Source organism: Polypterus senegalus, chromosome 17, assembly GCF_016835505.1.
Source record: "Polypterus senegalus isolate Bchr_013 chromosome 17, ASM1683550v1, whole genome shotgun sequence".
Taxonomy (NCBI): Eukaryota; Metazoa; Chordata; class Cladistia; order Polypteriformes; family Polypteridae; genus Polypterus; species Polypterus senegalus.
Genome location: NC_053170.1, coordinates 80,313,770 through 80,331,161, shown reverse-complemented (window position 1 = coordinate 80,331,161; position 17,392 = coordinate 80,313,770). Strand labels below are relative to the sequence as shown.

At 39.5% G+C, this 17,392-nt stretch overlaps 1 protein-coding gene across 4 annotated transcripts in view; it reads left to right on the top strand.

The window, feature by feature from the left end:
- LOC120517926 (receptor-type tyrosine-protein phosphatase U-like) overlaps positions 1-17,392 on the top strand; it is a 1,019,277-nt gene that overhangs the window by 663,282 nt on the left and 338,603 nt on the right. The gene's annotated exons all lie outside the window — the stretch shown is intronic.

Sequence of the window (17,392 nt, the reverse complement as noted above, 5' to 3'; positions counted from 1 at the left end):
ATGAAAATCATAAGCCAGAGAGATTCTGCCCTTATTTTTGATGCAGCAGGTCTGAACATTTTCATTACTATATGGAAATGACTTGAGGCTACTGTATATGACTTTCCATAAAATGAAGTACAATGTGATTATCTCTAGAGAGGAGCTGGTCTGGTTGGAAACTGTATTTTATGTTATTTGATTACAAGGTGGGGTGGCTTACCCACCACTCCACTACCGAAGAGACAATTATTTTTTTCTCTCTTCCCCCTCTGATGTGTTCTTACCAGCCCAGCCAGTGAAATTGTGCATAAATCATATCCTGTCAACAATGCCCTAGACCACGGGGCTGTTTTAAACTTCTATTTAGATCACATCTGCCTGGGCTAAGAATTACATTTGGTCTTGGGGTGAGCATGCCACTGGTCCTTCAGGTAGCCGCTGATATTTACTTGAAAGCCTTTTGGGTACCACATTTAAAAGGGTTTTACAGTGCCCCCCCCAATCACCCCAAGTAAGCAAATGATGCAAGGAAACAAGTGACCTTTTGCCAGGCCTAATGTTTAAAAGGGCAACAGGGTCCTGTTTAACTCATCTTGGGACCACGTGTTACTGTCTGACATACTGAAGCAGTAACTCGCCTCCATGATTTAGACCAATGCCTCCACAATTGTTTTCCAAGGCCCCATAAGCCAAAACAAAGATCCTTATGGTCCCCCTTTCCCCTCCTAATAAATTAAAAGAAAAGAAAATTATAATTAAAATTCTTTGGGAGTGGCAATCATCCTTGGGTACCCCCTGGAGTAAAACTAATTCCTCCTGAATTGGGCTTTAAACCCATTGACTCACTTTTATACTCACACTAAGCTCTGCTTTTAGCAAATTGAAAAATGAATGGGCACTTTCCTCCACAAAAAAGTGAACCACAGTTAAGAAAAGGAGATGAAAGGGTAGCTTGTTCTAGCCTTCTAGGAACTCAAGGTCTTTATATCCTTCAAGACAATTACTTTCAGCTTCTAGGATTTTCAAATCAAACAACTTACTATGGCGCCTCAGTTTGTGAAGCAGTGCTTTAGATGTCTCTAGCAGTTGTTGGGATGCCTGTGCTGCAATGTCCTGGATGAATTTAGAGTGTAGGCTCAGCCTTTGAAGAGCACATATGGAGCCATTTTCAGGTTAAGGGCCCAGCATACCAGCGCAGATCCTTAGCCTCAGAGCCACTACTCTGCCCTAGGATATATCTTGTCATACCAGTACCCTTTTTTTAATCTGGCATCTAACACTTCTGGTAGCAGATTGTTTTGCTTCTTTCTCTTTCCTTGTTACCTCATTTACTATAAATTGATAAGACTATCAAACTACTTGCCTCTTCCAGTAATTTTGAGTGTTTATGTAGATAGTCTAAGGGAGTTGTGGCATTGGCCTGTGACCGTCATTCATGTAGTGTGATATCTTCAGTAACGCGGGTTTGACTTCATAGTGGTAGGCTGTGGTGTGTAAAAGAGTTGACAAATGATGACATACAATGCAGCCACAAAAAAAATGGCAAATGTGTGTTTTGGACTACACAAACCAAAGAGAGACTGTTCTGTCTGATTTCTCGTTTTTGCCAGGATAGATACTAGGATAGATTTGGAAAAAGAAAAAGACAGTCTGTCACTGTGGCTAAACTTACCATACCTGGAAAACATTCTTACATGTACCAGAGCTGTCAGGTAGCATGTGAATTGGCTGACAAAATATGGCCAACTTGCAAGTCTTTTGAAATTTTAAACATGGCTGAAAAAGTCCAAGGCATTTGTGTGATCTGTCATTTTTTGTGTATTAGTTGTGTAGTCCGACATCCAGCAACTGTAGTTGCTATGTTTGACTTGTTCTCCGATTGTAGTTTGTGGACGATTGAAAGGACACTCTAAACATTGAGGAACTGTTGGGGTGCTGCTCTTTTAAAGTCCTCCAATCATTACAGCGGAGCCAGTTGCCTTCTGTGGGTGACAAAAGAGACAAAAATGTTAGCGCCCGCGTCCCACCTCTCGCCCCAAGGTCATATCTATTACTGCTATGTATTACTTCCGCCAGACCTGGAAGGCGATCCTCCAACGTGCATGTGTGATAATGTATAGTGTACTGCCAGCTTTATCCTACGTGGCTCAAAACTCCTTGGCTCTCAGTATTGAGGCTACAGTCAAAAAAAAGTAAAGTTCATTTTAGTCATTACAGGACTGCATGCTATTGTTGCAGTCTTCCTCTCTGTTGTATATTGTATTGAGCATTTTATTTATGTTTGTAATGTTCATTTTCATTTCCAGATTTATTTTCTGCTTGCGTTGGTATTTTCTGAGAGAACAAAATGAGTAAGAGTTCTGGTGAACAAAACTGAACACAAACTTACTAAAACGTACCAAGGGCAGAGATGACATTTATAATACTAAATTCATGAGCCTGTGGTCATAGAAGAAAAAGCAACTGCTTCACTTTTCGCTGTGTTTATTCTCACAGTTAAGTGCCTTCCCACTACTTTTTCATAAGTCAATATTTAAACAAAACTCAAATTCAATTTATTTAACAAAACCTTTAATAAGAAATTAAGATGCTGTTAAAATGGTTGGCCTAAAGGCACTTGGGTTTCATGTAGCAACAGCACGTCACTTACTCCATAATAAAAGCAGACTAAGAGAAGTGGGTCATGCACACAATGGAAGTTATTAAGATTCTGATTCTTCAATGTCAGAGTGATTTGCAATAGTGTTTCCTATAAAAGGAACTATATGAAAAGAAGATTGACAGGTTACTTGTAATTCAGACTTATTAGTGCTTCCGCTTCGAAAGCACCATTCAGTCCTGGAGCCTGGCACATTCGGATCAATGCTAATTCAATGATTTCATCGTGTGATTGAAAGGAAAGGATGTGCAGGTGAGATTGTGCTTCACAAACAATAGGAAACAAAAGACTTCTGTAGTTAAAACAGTGCAGGATTGGCTTAGCTTGTTATTATAAGCATCTGTTCATCTGTAAGGTAAAAATGAACATGATTGGGAAACATGCTGTTGCCTCTCTACGCTTAGTTATAGTACTAATAATAATTCTTAACATTTATATAGCACTTTTCTCACTACTCAAAGTGCTTTGTGTAATGAGTGGGGAGCCACTTCAGCCACCACTAATGTGTAGCATCTTCTTGGAAGATGCAACAGCAGCCATTTTTGGTGCCAGTATGCTCACCACATGTTAGCTGTTAGGTGGTGAGTTGCTGAGAGAGAGCCAATTAGCGACACAGGACGATTAGAGGGCCGGAAAGACTAGGCCATGGAGAACAATTTAGCCTGGACATCAGGATACACCCTGCTCTTTACGACTACAGAGAGTCAGGACACCAACTTTATGTCTCATCCGATGGACAGCATCATTTCTATAGCACAGTGTCCCTGTCACTGCAGTGGGCCATTAGGGTCCACATTCAGACCACAGGGTATATGCCCCCTGCTAGCCTTACCAACACCTCTTCTAGCAGCAACCCAAGTTTCCCCTAGATGGTCTCCCATTCAAGCACTGCCAAGGCCCAAACCTGTTTAGCTTAGCTTCTGGTGGATGACTTCTTCTGATGTACATATCATTTAAACACAATCAGAATGTTTAGCTACCCAAGAAGAAGTATCTGGAAGCAAATTTCAGGAATTGGTCCCAAGAGAGGCATATGTCAGGCATTGCCACGCTGGTCAGAGAAGTTGTGTTGCAAGCCATTGTGGGTACCCTGGGGCCAGTATTGGCTAATTATATGCAGTACAGTCACACCTATTGTGTTTTACCTCATAGCTGTTATTTATTTGAGAAACCAATATGCTCTAAGAAGCCATATTTCAATATTCTTGGCTTAATAAAAAATAAAGTGATACCATGCAGAAAATGTTCAAGTTTTTATTAAGCCCATCTCATTTTATAAGGACATAGCTGAAAGCAGCAGTTTGTTCTCAGTTTGAGAGTAATCGCTTGTGTGTTTGAAATGCATACTGAATTGTTTTCCTTGATTTTCTTTGCTCTTTCGTGTACAAAACATAACATAAACAACACTTTGAATCTCACTTTGTAGAGTCTGACAAAAGAATTCAGCTGGCAGCAAAGGTAAGATCTCTGAAAGGAGAAATCTAAAACTGTATATACACAAAAACCCATAACTGCTTATAAGTATAGCCTTATTTTACAGATTGAGGCTTTCTGGCTGAGTTGATAGCTAGATAGCTGAAAGTTAAAAGATCAATAGCTCAGCCTGATGTAGCAGGGCTCAAAAGGAACGAGCCGCTGCAGTCAGAAGCACAATTAGCCACTTGTGCCAATGCGGCTCTCATTTAGCTTGACTGGCTGAGGTTGATACTCTGTCCCCTCCTCAACAGGGTGGGGATCTGGCAACTCAGTTGGAACAGCCTGTAGTGAGGGTGCCCAAGTAAAGAGAACTAAGTTACTTGTGTAAAATGTATGGGCATAACACTTCTGTTAATTATTTTTTTAGAACCACTGCCTTGCAGCTCCACAGCTCTGGGTGATGTGCACGTACAGTTTGTACATTTATTTGTGAAGGCTGTGTTCATTTCTGGCAGATTTCCCTCCCAGCTCCTAAAGACATGCATGGTAGGTCAACTGGCTCCTGTGAATTGGCCCAGTGTTAGTCAGGGTGAATGAGAAATGAAGTAGACTGGTGCCACCTTGAACAAAGTTCTTCTGGGATATGCAATGGTCTCTGTAATTGGGAAGTGGTTGTACAGGTTAGAAAATAAATTGAAATGCAGTCTAGTGTAACATTTATTCAGAGATATACAAGATGCAAGATGTTCAATGTTAATAAACAGAGGTATTTAATATTTTGTACTAGTTAATAAACATACTTTATGTTGTCAGTGTAGGAGTATTTCAGTTATTTGTTTGAAAAATGTTACATCCAATTTACAAAAACCAAGCACTGTTCTTGTTTTACCACAAGTTTACTGTTATTGTGTCTTCACAGTCTTTGTTTCTGCAGATGTATAAATAGGAAAGTATGCTTGGGGATGTCACTCTTCAAATTTTACCTTCTTCTTGTGTTCAGCAAAAGAGACAGACAGACAGACAGACAGACAGACAGATAGATAGATAGATAGATAGATAGATAGATAGATAGATAGATAGATAGATATTTACAGTATTTTGTACTTTTTTGCCCCAAGGCTAAATTTAGCTTTTAGTGAAGCTCAGGAAATATACCAAACAAGAACGCCTCTTAAACACACATAAGAATTACAAAAAAAAAGACAAAGTTCTGACTTGGCAGTTCCAGTCCCAGAGATGCATTATAAGGGCATTTTGCCGCAGGTATGCATTTCATAAAACGCATCTGCTGAATAATTTGTTGGCTGAAAGTCCTCCATGTTAATGGGTCAGACAGAGGATATGCAGCATTGCTCATCATGGAACTCAGTTTTATCTTCTTTCTCTTTTCCACTACTGCATCCAGCGAGTTGATAGCGCATCCTATAGAGGAGTCTGCCTTCTTAATCAGCTTGTAGGTTTCGTGGGCCTTTCCTGAAGTGATGCTGGCAGTGGCCATCACAGAGTTGTAGAACATGTAAAGGATGTGACCACCCATATTAAAGGAGCACAGTCTCTTAATAAAGAGTCTGCTCTGCCCCCTCTTATGTAGGCCCTTTGTGTTACTAGGTCACTCCAGCCAGTCACTGATCTGGACCCCCCCCCAAGTATCTAGAGCCACGCACCACCTCCACATGCACTCCCTGTATTATGACTGGGTATGGATGCTCTTTGGTGTGGTGAAAGTCAATAACCAGTTTCTTAGTTTTGCTGATAATGGGTTGCAGACAGTTCTCAAAGTCCTCCACTTGAATCCTATACTATCCTATACCTATAATGTCAGAAAAGCCCATTAGTATAGAATCATCTGAGAATGTCTGCAAGTGACATGAACTGGTGTATCGGCCAAGAAGAGAAGATCACAGGACTGTTCCTTATGGTTCTCACATCCACACATCACATCCATCCACTTCACAGACAGTTCTTCAGCCTCACCAGCTGTGATCTGCTGAATAGATAGTCCATCCATCATTCGGGAAACTGCAGCCTCATCCACCTGCATATCCCTGGGCTTACCACATAACTAGGATGGCTGGATGGTGTTGAAGGTTCTGCAGAAATCACAAAACATTGACCTCACCATGCTGCCATTTTTGCTTCTTGAAGGTGGACAAGAAGGGTCACTGTTGGAGTCATTCGGTCCAGAGGCACCTGAATTCTTTGGAACTAGAACAATACAAAATGCTTACCACAGAAGATTCAGAGCCAAGTTGATTGATCAGTAAGGCAGTAGCGCTAACCGTGGGGTGCCATACTTCCTTTTAAAATTGACTAAATTGTTATTTATGATAAATTGTATATGATGGGAAAAAAAACTGCAAGCAATCCACATGTCGTTCACTTTAAATGGCCTTTTTTCAGTTTCTGTAAAGTAAAACCATGAATTACCATAACGTTTAGAGTGGTTAAAACTACAAACTCAAGTTGGCGAAGGAGCTCCCATTAGTAGGGGAAAGGCGAAGTCAATTTAATCACTTTGAAGATGTTCAAAATTAATTATTAAATTCATAAGTTAATTACTCCTAGAAGCCCGCACATGGAATATCATGTTGACTCTATTTGTCGTACAAATGCTCATATGGGTCATCCATAACGTGCATTTAAATAACATTTCTCAAGAAGATCTTTATTTTTCAATTTCTCAGCCTGATTATAACCTTCTAATAATAAACAGACTCTGAATAAAATGATGTCTGACTGATACACAAATATAAATGCACTTGTTATTGAGGCAGATTCACTGATAATGGGATGAAGTGTGGGCGTCCTTCTTCCTGTATCTGAAGATTCCCGTACCTTCTGTTTAGTTTCTATTTCTGTCCTCCTTACTCATAAAAAAAGGTATTTCTGAACAGCGCATCTGTGCAAAGTCTGACACTCAAAAGTGTTTCTTGCAGCTGCTACAACAGAAAAAAATATAGAATTGGAATTGAAGAGGAGACCAGCGAAGCCTGAGAAAGGCCTCATGTGGTAGTCTCTGAATTCCATTGCTGGATCCTTATGGAGGGCGAGTTTAGCTTTAAGGCCATTGTGAATTTGTTGGCGGTCTCTTGTACTGACATGTCTTAATCCTGTCAGCTTCTTTAAACTGTTACACATCGCATTGTCTGCATATTCTTTACTTTCCATTTATTAGGTTTCCTTTTATGCTCAATTTTATGAATTTCATCAAGCCGCAGCATAGATCATTTGTCAGGCTACACAAAAATAAGGACACATCTTGTGCATAAGGATTGTGTGAAATGCCTTTCAGAATCCTAACTGTAGGGGGGTGAGGTTGGGCGCCATTCAGGTGGTCCCTTTCTACTACTTTTTTACTTTACTTTATGGACTGTGTATATTTCTTTAATAGCAAATTGTGCTTGATTTATAAATTGAAGCTAACAGAACCTGGTCAAACTGAAGATAGATTTACACAAAGGGAAAAAAACGCCTTTCCTCCAACAGTGAGGGCAATGCAGTTTCTTGTCCTGCTAGAGGCAACTTTTAGAGTCTGACAGGATTTATGATGAAAGTGCTTAAATGCTTTTAATTGCATGACTAAAACTTGAGAGGTTTAAATAAATATCCAGCGGAGGGCACCATCAGTGATAAACCTTCAATCAGCACTTTATTAGGCATTCTGCACACGTGCCTGTGCCTACACCTCTGAAGTGTGCGGCACCGTGGAGACTACCTGTGCTTAATAATTGATCTGTAAAAATAGTAAACGAGGCAGCCAGTGAGTGGGAGCTGTGCTACTCAGAGCACTTTGACTCTCCATTGAATCAAAGGACGATGGAATGCTGCTGTTGGAATGTGAAAATCGACAAAAACCTTAGAAGATTAGTAGAGTTCAAGGCTCATGTGGATATTCATACAGTCTGTCATGGCAGTATAATGACTAACAGGCCTTCCACAAGGAGCAACTGAAATATCCTGCTATATTCAGTTTTGTCTGTTGGTGTCGACATGTGATCTCTTTCCGGCTTGAGTCATTGACTTACTTTCACAAAGCGAGGTAGAGGCCAAGAGTGTCAAAACAAAGGTTTTATGTTATAACTAAATTCAAGGGAGGGATAACAAAAGGGAGAATCACAAAAATAGAAAAACAATGAGCAGATCTGCCACCTTTACTGGCTTTGCTACAAGGACTGCACACCAGTTTGCCAGGCTGGGTGACTTACCCATTTGTGGGTGCCATTCATATGCCTTCAAAACGCTTCTAAACTTCAAGTCCTACTGATCATTTTTGCTGAAAACCCTGATTGGTTTACTCTTTTATCATAAGGGTGTAATTTTTCTCAACAAAATATGGTTCAAAAATGACCTAAAAATGAGGTTTTGGTTGGCCTAGAGGGACACAATTAGGGGGGAAGTACAAAAAGCTTGATGTCTTGCATAACTAGACATCAGGAAGAGTTGAATGGTATATCAGATGTGGGTTTTTTTTTTTCATACCAGTGAGTCACGAGGTGCCAGGCAAAAAGAAGTAAATTGATTTCAAAGTGTGCTTAAGGTTAATTCTTGTGAATATAATATGTTATGAACGCAATGCACAATGAAATGTGATAATAAATAAATAATAACAACATGATATGTGGACATAAATAATGAAATGTGTTTTTTAGTGACCACCAGAAGCAAGTGATCTGTTTACCTGAGTAATCCTGATGATACGTATAATTTGATAAGGTCAGAGAGGTAAGAGGTAGCTGGGACATTTCTCACCAACTATGGAAAAACCTCGTATGTCACATCTTTTAAGTTTTTGGCAAACTAAGCAAATGATGTTGCCCCATAATTAACAACCTCTAGATTTCATTTTTCCTGAGCTTCATGTACACAATATTGTTTTTTTTTCACGAATCAACAACACCATTTAAATCACGCAGTTGCAGCATTTAAGTCATGTGACTGTAATCTGACATTTTCATTTGTAGGCGGTCTGTCCTCATCGGTCAGTAGAGTTGCTAGGTTTTTGTACATTGTAGCTTCTTCCATTGTGCTCTGACCGGAATGAAGACATGTTTGGCCATCACCACTACCTTATAACATCAGGAAAGACCTAATAACTCTAAAATCTAAAACAACTGGCAGTTGCTATGTTTTTCTATTGCACATGAGATTTAGTACTTTATAAGAAAAGAATAAAATATTAAAATCAATCATAAAATAAACTGGGAACCAGTGCAGAGAGGCTAGCACAGGGAAAATGTATTCTCACTTGCGTGTTCCTGTTGAAAGAAGAGGTGCGGCATTTTGGACCACCTGTTAACGTGAGATAGAAGCTTGGCTGACACCAACATCAAGCACATTACAGTAGTCACGTCGGGACTAAATTGAAGTCCAAATTGTGAAACAATAAGAAGGGCTTATGTTTAGATAAATGCCTCAGTTGAAAGAAGCTAACTTTAATTACTGAGTTTATCTGCTTATCAAAATTAAAATCACTATGCATTATTACACTCAAGATTTTTTTTACAATGGATCTTACATATGTTTTCATGGAGCTCAAGTCCATATGCCGGGCACCACTAACACCACTTTGCCCTCACTAAGATGTCACACATTTCTGTAGACTCATATTTAAACTATTTCTTACATAAATGGCCACCTCACCATGTTTTTTTTTTCTTGCTGTGTCCCATACACATTTTTATTAAAATAACTGATTGTGTCCTTACATTACACCTATTAAACATAACCTGCCTTAAACTCCTGCTTCCCCAATTCTTAATTTAGATAGTCCTTGACTATCCTATGCATAAGCCTTCCCAATACATCAGTGCTACTCCAATTCACTGGTATGGTCCCATCTTTTCCAAAAGATGTCCCAATGTCCCCTAAACCTATGCCATTCTATCCTACAGCAAAATGGGATCCTCACCTTAACCTGGATGGGTGTCACAGAAGAATACCAGGTTCATTCTACAGCTCAGCTTAGCACATGTATCTCTAAATTTGTCCAGCAGAACTGGATCCATCTCAGCTCTGTCTAGGAGCCTATTTTACACCTGATGGGAGAGGCAACACACCATTTGGGACTCTAGCAAACTAGTTTGACTGTCTTACTTATAAATAATAAACTTACTCCCTATTCCTCAGTGGTAGTTTAGTGGTAATCTTTTGAGGTTTCTTATCTCTGCCTACCATCTCAAAGTTACAAGAGACACTGTACAGCTCTGCAACTTCATAAAAATGGTTGGACATCTCTAACTCTTAGGTTGATGACCCTGGAGAGTGTACAGCTCTGCAGCAATATTTTAATACAGGTGGCCTGAATGTTTTTATTTACACCTCATTGTTTTAATCATTATGTGTCTAGCCGACAGCAACAAAAGACAAAGAATAATTATGGGACAATGCAACAGAGAAATATTTAGGAAAACTGCTCCAAGTACACATGTAGATCAAAATTATTCGCCCCCAGTAGAAAAGGAACATTTTCAAAAAACCTTGTCCATTGATATGAACATTCATGAAACCTTACAGAGTAAAACATTCCTCACTATAAAAGCCCCTGTTGCTATATTTTGAACTTTGTAAAATAATCTCCTAGATTGCTGTATAAAAAATGTACAAACATTGAGTGGTCAAAATTATTAACTCCATTTGTGAATTTCTCCAGAAAAAAGCAAATTGAAGTTTTCAGGTTTCAAATCCCACCTGAACCCCATTTGACGTGATGGACCCAGTCATTGAGCTGACTGAGCTCTACTAAATGGACTCAAATGAGCAGGACCAGTGGCACCTGAAGACTACATTGAGAAGAACCACTCTTATATTCTTAAAAAGATGTAATATGATCGTGCCAAAACCCAAAGAGATAAGTGTAAACCTCAAAAGAAATTTGTGAATACCATTCTTAAGGGAGAAAGCCCAACTGCCATTTCCAAGCATTTCTAAAACAGCTTTACATTGCATCATCACAAACAACATGGAGACACATTCCGTTAGAAACAAAAGCAGGTGGTCACAGTTGCAAGACTTTAAGAGAGGAAAATCATCAGACTTGTCAACAAGAACCCCTGGATCTCTGCAAAGATAATTGTTACTGATCTAACCTCTTCTGGACTCAAAAAGACTGTTGTGAGGGCTTGTCATCATGGCTGTGTTCAAGGTCATCACCCAAGAAAAACTCCATTGCTCCTACAGTGGCATATCAAAACATGGGAATGAGTTTTGGAAGGCTGTCATTTCATTTGGTCTGGAGTTGTCTGTGCACAATGATGGTTTCTTTTGTTTGGTGAAGGAAGGGACAGGCTTTCAACCATAAAATCACACTTCAGACAATCAATCAATCAATCAATTAACATTTATTTATATAGCACATATTCATACAAAAAAATGTAGCTCAAAGTGCTTTACAAAATGAATAGAAAAATAGAAGACACAATAAAAAAATAAACATAAGTCAACATTAATTAACATAGAATAAGTAAGGTCCGATGGCCAGGTTGGCAAAAAAAAAAAAACTCCAAGGGCTGTTGAAAAAAAAATAAAATCTGTAGGGATTCCAGACCAAGAGACCGCCCAGTCCCCTCTGGGCAATCTACCTAACATAAGTCAAACAGTCCTTTTTGTATTTAGGGTTTTCATGGAAGGACCTGATGATGATGGTCACGTAGACTTCTGGCTTTCAGTCCATCAATGTTGGTGCATCATGATGCTTTGAGTAATGCTTTTAATGCTTTTAAGCATGGAAGTGGCAACTTGATACTGTGGGACTGTTTTGCTGCTTTGAAGAAGGAAGGTTGTATTGACATTTTGAAAGATGATGTTAAGAAATCTGCTGCCAGTCCGGCTTTATGTCCCTGTTGGGTCTTCCAGCAAATTAATGATCTGAAGCATGCATCCAAGTTGGTTCAGAACTTTTTATAGGACAATAAAATCAAAATCTTGGGGTGGCCTTCTCAAATTCTAGATCTCAAAACTACTGAGAAATTTTGATGGGAGCTCAAGGTTAAGGTCCATGCTCGAAAACCACCTAATGTTGGTGAGCTGGAGCCATTTGCTTTGGAAGAATGAGCTAAGACCCCTGAAGACACATGTGCCAATCTTGTTAGGAACTACAGTAAGAGGCTTCAATCAGTTAAGGGTACAGTATTGACTTTTAATTGTTAGAGAGCTAATAATTTTGGCCTTGCCTTTTTATTTTTTCTTGTTTCAACTCATTGCATCAGTAAAATGTTTTCCTGAAACTTGTTGGGGATTTTGCCTTCATTCATTTAGAAGTAATTTATCTTGTAAACATTTTTGGTACCGTTCACTTCCTAGACAAAGCTAGCAGTTTTGTTCCTTTTCTATTGGAGGGCTAATAATTTCTTCCTTAATTATACTAGCAAAAGCTTTTACTGGTCATTGAGGAGCTAAAACTATTAAATGTGAAAGATTTAAATAGAATAGTGAGAAAGTGTGATATAATGCATACAGTATGTACAGATTCAAGTAAAATTGTTTTCAAAACCTACTTTGATTTTTTGAGAGATTGACTTTTTGATTTTTTTTTCCCTGATTTTATTTACTTTGTTAATCTCCGATTTTCCGAGAGGAATTCACCTTTTTACATGACCTTTGGGGGTCAGAGAGCAGGTCAGCCTTCGTACAGTAACAACATTTGAAAAAGCAACATTCTAGATATCAGTAACAGAGTAAATGTAATGCATTAATTTAATTATATTAACAGTCATTTCTAGAAACTAAATACTCTTTACATGATGGAGTCAACATCAGTGTTTTCTATCATCTCCAAAATGTGTTGGTTGAAGAAATATGAAAAGGCTCAATGTTAAAAGAATCCCCAGGGTTAAAAGCAGTGAACACTAAGTGTGTTGGGGCTGTTTGCCAGAATCCAAAGTGTCTCTCCATGTTGGTAACAAAGCTTGTATTTAGGTACAAGTGCTTTGATACCTGCTGTTGACTTTGATAATCAGGGTGAAGTTTAAAGGAGAAACATACTTCTGATGATTAACAATGCATTTGCATACATCTTTATGGATGTCTGAAGCATTTATATCAATATGTGATATTTTCAGTCAGTAAGTCAGTTTAAATGAGGCCATGAGTTCATCAGTCTTGAAATGTTCCACTGTGCCAGCCACAGGTCATAAACATTATAAAAATAACTAAAAGCAGGCTAATGGGGGGAAATGATAAAAGATCAGCAGTGGTACATTTCTAGATATTCACAAAACAGTTGATCTGCCCATTCTTCCAGTTATTAAGCTTGCTTTCTCACAGATTATTTAGGGATCACTGGGCACAAGGAGTAGGCCAGCACTGATCATGAGGCCAGTGCACAGCAGGGTATACTTTCATGGACATTCACACTTGCTCCCATCGGGCTATTTGTTCCCACTGAATTTTAGAGCTATGCTTCACTGCGCCATCTTGATTAAGTAGTGTTGGTCTGGTCACAACAAAGGAATTCACCAGATGCATGCCCTCAGGTGCATGCCACCATTTCCAAAACATGAACTTTTATCAGGTTCAGGCTCAAGGTAGAGAAAATCAGTTATTTAATGAACCTGGAGGGAGAACATTTTCTTTTTCGGGGTGCTTCTGCTGTTTTGTAACCTGCTGTATCATTCTCTAAGCCCCTTAATGTGACCAAAGTCACTACTGTTTTAAATGTGCTTTAGTGGCACATAGGAGTGCCCCTCCATTTCAGAGTATGTACACAAGTCACTCACTTCTTGGCATTTGCCGTTTGGGAGGTAAATGCTGTGCACGTAAACTAAGAACTGTCCTGCGCTGTGCTGTGTACGTATGTCTTATCTAGTTAAAAAACTTCACCCCATCCACTCTTCAAAATCTTTTTATTTTAATTCCTCTTTTCACAAACTGAATAGATGTGGATAAAAACAAACAGAAATGGAAAGAATCAGCGGTTTGTGAGAAGCTACTTTATAATACATCTGCCCTAACATGGAGTGAGAGTGCTCACAGCAAATGTGTCATACCAGCAGACATTGTAATATTGCACAGTATACTGTGTGTATACATTAAGAAGACCCGGGGGCGCACGGCTCCCCAAACTCTCGACACAACAGTCACAGGCACAGACATTTATTATATACATGGCACAGTCTTTTCCCTCACTCTCCACAGGAATGCACAATGCAGCACTGTGATTTTCTTCTTCTTCTTCTTCTTCTTCTTCTTCTTCTTCTTCCTCCTCTTCATCTCCTTCACCTCCACAAGCAAGCTTTATCCACCTCCCCTCAACTCTGACTCATCTCGCTGAGGTAACTGGCTCTTTTTAAGCTGCACCCAGGATCATTCCAGGTGGCTTGTTAGGAAGGTCTGGAATTACTCCCAGGTGTGGTGGAAGCCCAAAGTAGGGCTCAGCATCTCCCACAGCACCACTTGGCAGCATCCCTGGAACCCAACAGGGCTGAGCCAACCAATACCAAGTCCCATATTCCCCTGTGAGACTCAGAGAGGCTGTTGCACCCCAAAGGTGCTGTCAAATAACAGTTTGGGGAAGATAGCGCCCTTCATAAGTCATCTCCCACGTCCTTCCATTACAGAGGCTTCCCAGCTAAGTAATGGCGCCTGCCGAGCCTCGTCTTCACTTGGGTGTCTGTGTATGAATGTGTGTATGTTGTGGGTGTGTGTGTGTGTATATATATATATATATATGTGGAAGGAAAGGCGATACAGTTTGCATATTAGTAGCTGGAAACCCACAAAGGGAGAAAATGAATCACGTATCTTAAAATAGTTTTTTTATTCCTAAGCTTTCAACTCCTATCAGGAATCATCATCAGAGGAACATGAATTAGACTTACAGGAATCTAAGACAATATATCGCAAATAAGGAGGGGAGGGTAGGTGGATAAGGTTTGGTTAATTAATGAGGTGGGGTTTGGAGGGTGTTGGTCCTAAAGTTTTATTCATTATGTGTGTGTTCCTCGTTTAAAGCCTGCATATGCTGGGTTCATGTCCAAATGTCTGTTAATGGTGTTTTCATTGGATAGCCGCAATTCAGCCAGTTCTGTGGCACTTGTAGCATTAGCTTTGAATTCTACTTGCACTGAGTCCCATTTAAATGTGTGTCCAGTTGAACGTGTATGTGTGAAAATCAGGGACTGTGGGTCCTTCCTTCTAACGCCACGGTAATGTTCCTGTAGTGCGAGTGTTTTTGGTGTTTGTCCCACATAGACAGCTGGGCATGAATCACAGGATATGCTGTAAACTGGGTTTATGTGTCTCTGCTGCCAATTTCCTGCTTTTAGCATTAAAAGGGACTGTGCATGGACTGCGTTTGTAGGCTTGTGCACTATTTTGGTGCCAGATCTGGAGAGGATATGCTAGGACACTATTCAGAAGCGTTCTCACACATATTAATACCAAGGAGACTAAGAAGAACTAAAGTCGCTATCAATTCCAACTGTTCACATCAAACGGCTACCCAAAGACATTCATCAGACAATGTTTCACAGGAGACACCAGAGACCCCAGCAAACAATCGACCCCCCCGTCCCACCTTATAATCACAGGGTATCAGAAGGGACAGCACGTTTCCTTATATATAAGTGATGTGCTTTGGTGGGGGTGTGGTGACAATTAGTTGGGATGATGCATGTATATTCTGTTACGGGTCTGTGATTAGAACTAAATGAGTACAGTATACTGTATTTGTTAACATTATAATGAGTAATTGTGGAAACAGAACATTAGACTCTTGCCGACTGTGGTTGGGTTACTTTTCCTTAAATAAAAGGTTTTTTTGTTATGCTTTGCTTTCTCACTGCCAGGCAGTTTTACTTTTGTTTTTTGCACTACAACACGAAACCCAATAAATATGCCTTTTTTTTGTTTATTATGTCATCCACTTGGTTTCAATGCATGATGCACGTGATCTTTTAGTGCTTAGCAAAATTGCCAAAATTAAGGCAAATGTTAAATCTCCCTATTTTTAGATGCTGTAATTTGACAGAAAGTTCAGATTTCTATGCAAATGCTTACACGCTTCATATTCTTTATATAAAATGCTTACCACATTTCTAGTCTGCATATCCTCCAGTCTTTGTATCTGTCTTATCACAACACTGACAACTTCACTGTATTGCTAATTACAAAGCCAAGGCTTTTAATAGACAGTGATGTGATGATTTGATGGTGTCTGGTGTTTAATTAGAAGAAGACACACATTTTGAGCAGTACTTGACATCATAGTAGCTGGCATTCAGTCTTTTTGGACCTCAGTGTTGCCAGGGCTGTAGGCAGTTAAAGGACACAAGTCACATTGTAAGGAGCACAGGAAGAGTTTACACTGACAAATAAAGGTGACTCTTCTGTCTCTGCCATTAGGACTTACACCACCACCACCAGGGGACTCCATGCACCATAATACAAAAAAGATTAGTAGGAGCGCCTGTAAGAAGGAGCAGGGAAGTTGGCCTTCAGGGGAAAAGTAATAAGCTTCCCCATAATTCTTAGAGGGCAGTTGATTTGGTGCTTAACAGAGCATTGATCAGTTAAGAGTAGACCTCTGAAGCATAGAACATGGAAGTTGAATGTTATCTAAAGAGATAGATTATAAAGTGTTAGATTAGGAGTCCCAAATATTTTTTTTTTGTAGCCAATTTTTTATTGAATTTGAAATTAATAGAAGTGTCCAATTGTTAAAGGTAACATAACATCAAGGAGAGATAAATGATATACAATAGCAGAATTGGATCCCAATAGCTCCTTCCCACCTAGCCTCCAAAACTGAAGCCAAAAAAAGTTAAGGCAATCCTGTGCCCCATTTCCAAAGCACCCCAGAAGAAAAAGAGGAGAAAAGGGTTGAATGACAAACTAGAAAAGCAAAGTTACATATAATAAATAGAAAAGATCCCACCGCCATTGTAGTCTTTGTCCAATGAAGCAGTTTGCTCCCAATTTGAAATTGTCATGACACAAGATCCATTTATTTGAGCTGCTGATAGCTCTAGCGTAACCACTTTATTTGTCGGAACTGCTGCACCCTTACGTGCCGTCTCGCTCTCTCAGGTCAGCAGACCAGATGCCTTTACGTGTTCCCAAAGCACGATGCAAACTCCGAGGTGATCAAGCCTTTTCAGTTGCAGCCCCAAAACTCTGGAACGATTTGCCGTTGCACGTTAGGCAGGCTCCTTCGCTAGCTGTCTTTAAATCCTATTTAAAAACACATTTTAACTCTCTGGCTTTTAACCCGGTATGATATGTTGGCTATCTGTATACTTTTTATTAAGAATCTTTTCAGTTCTTATGTGTTTATGTGTTTCTGTATCATTTACCCTTCGGTTTTGTGTGTCTGATATGTTGGGTTTTTCTTTTTTTTAT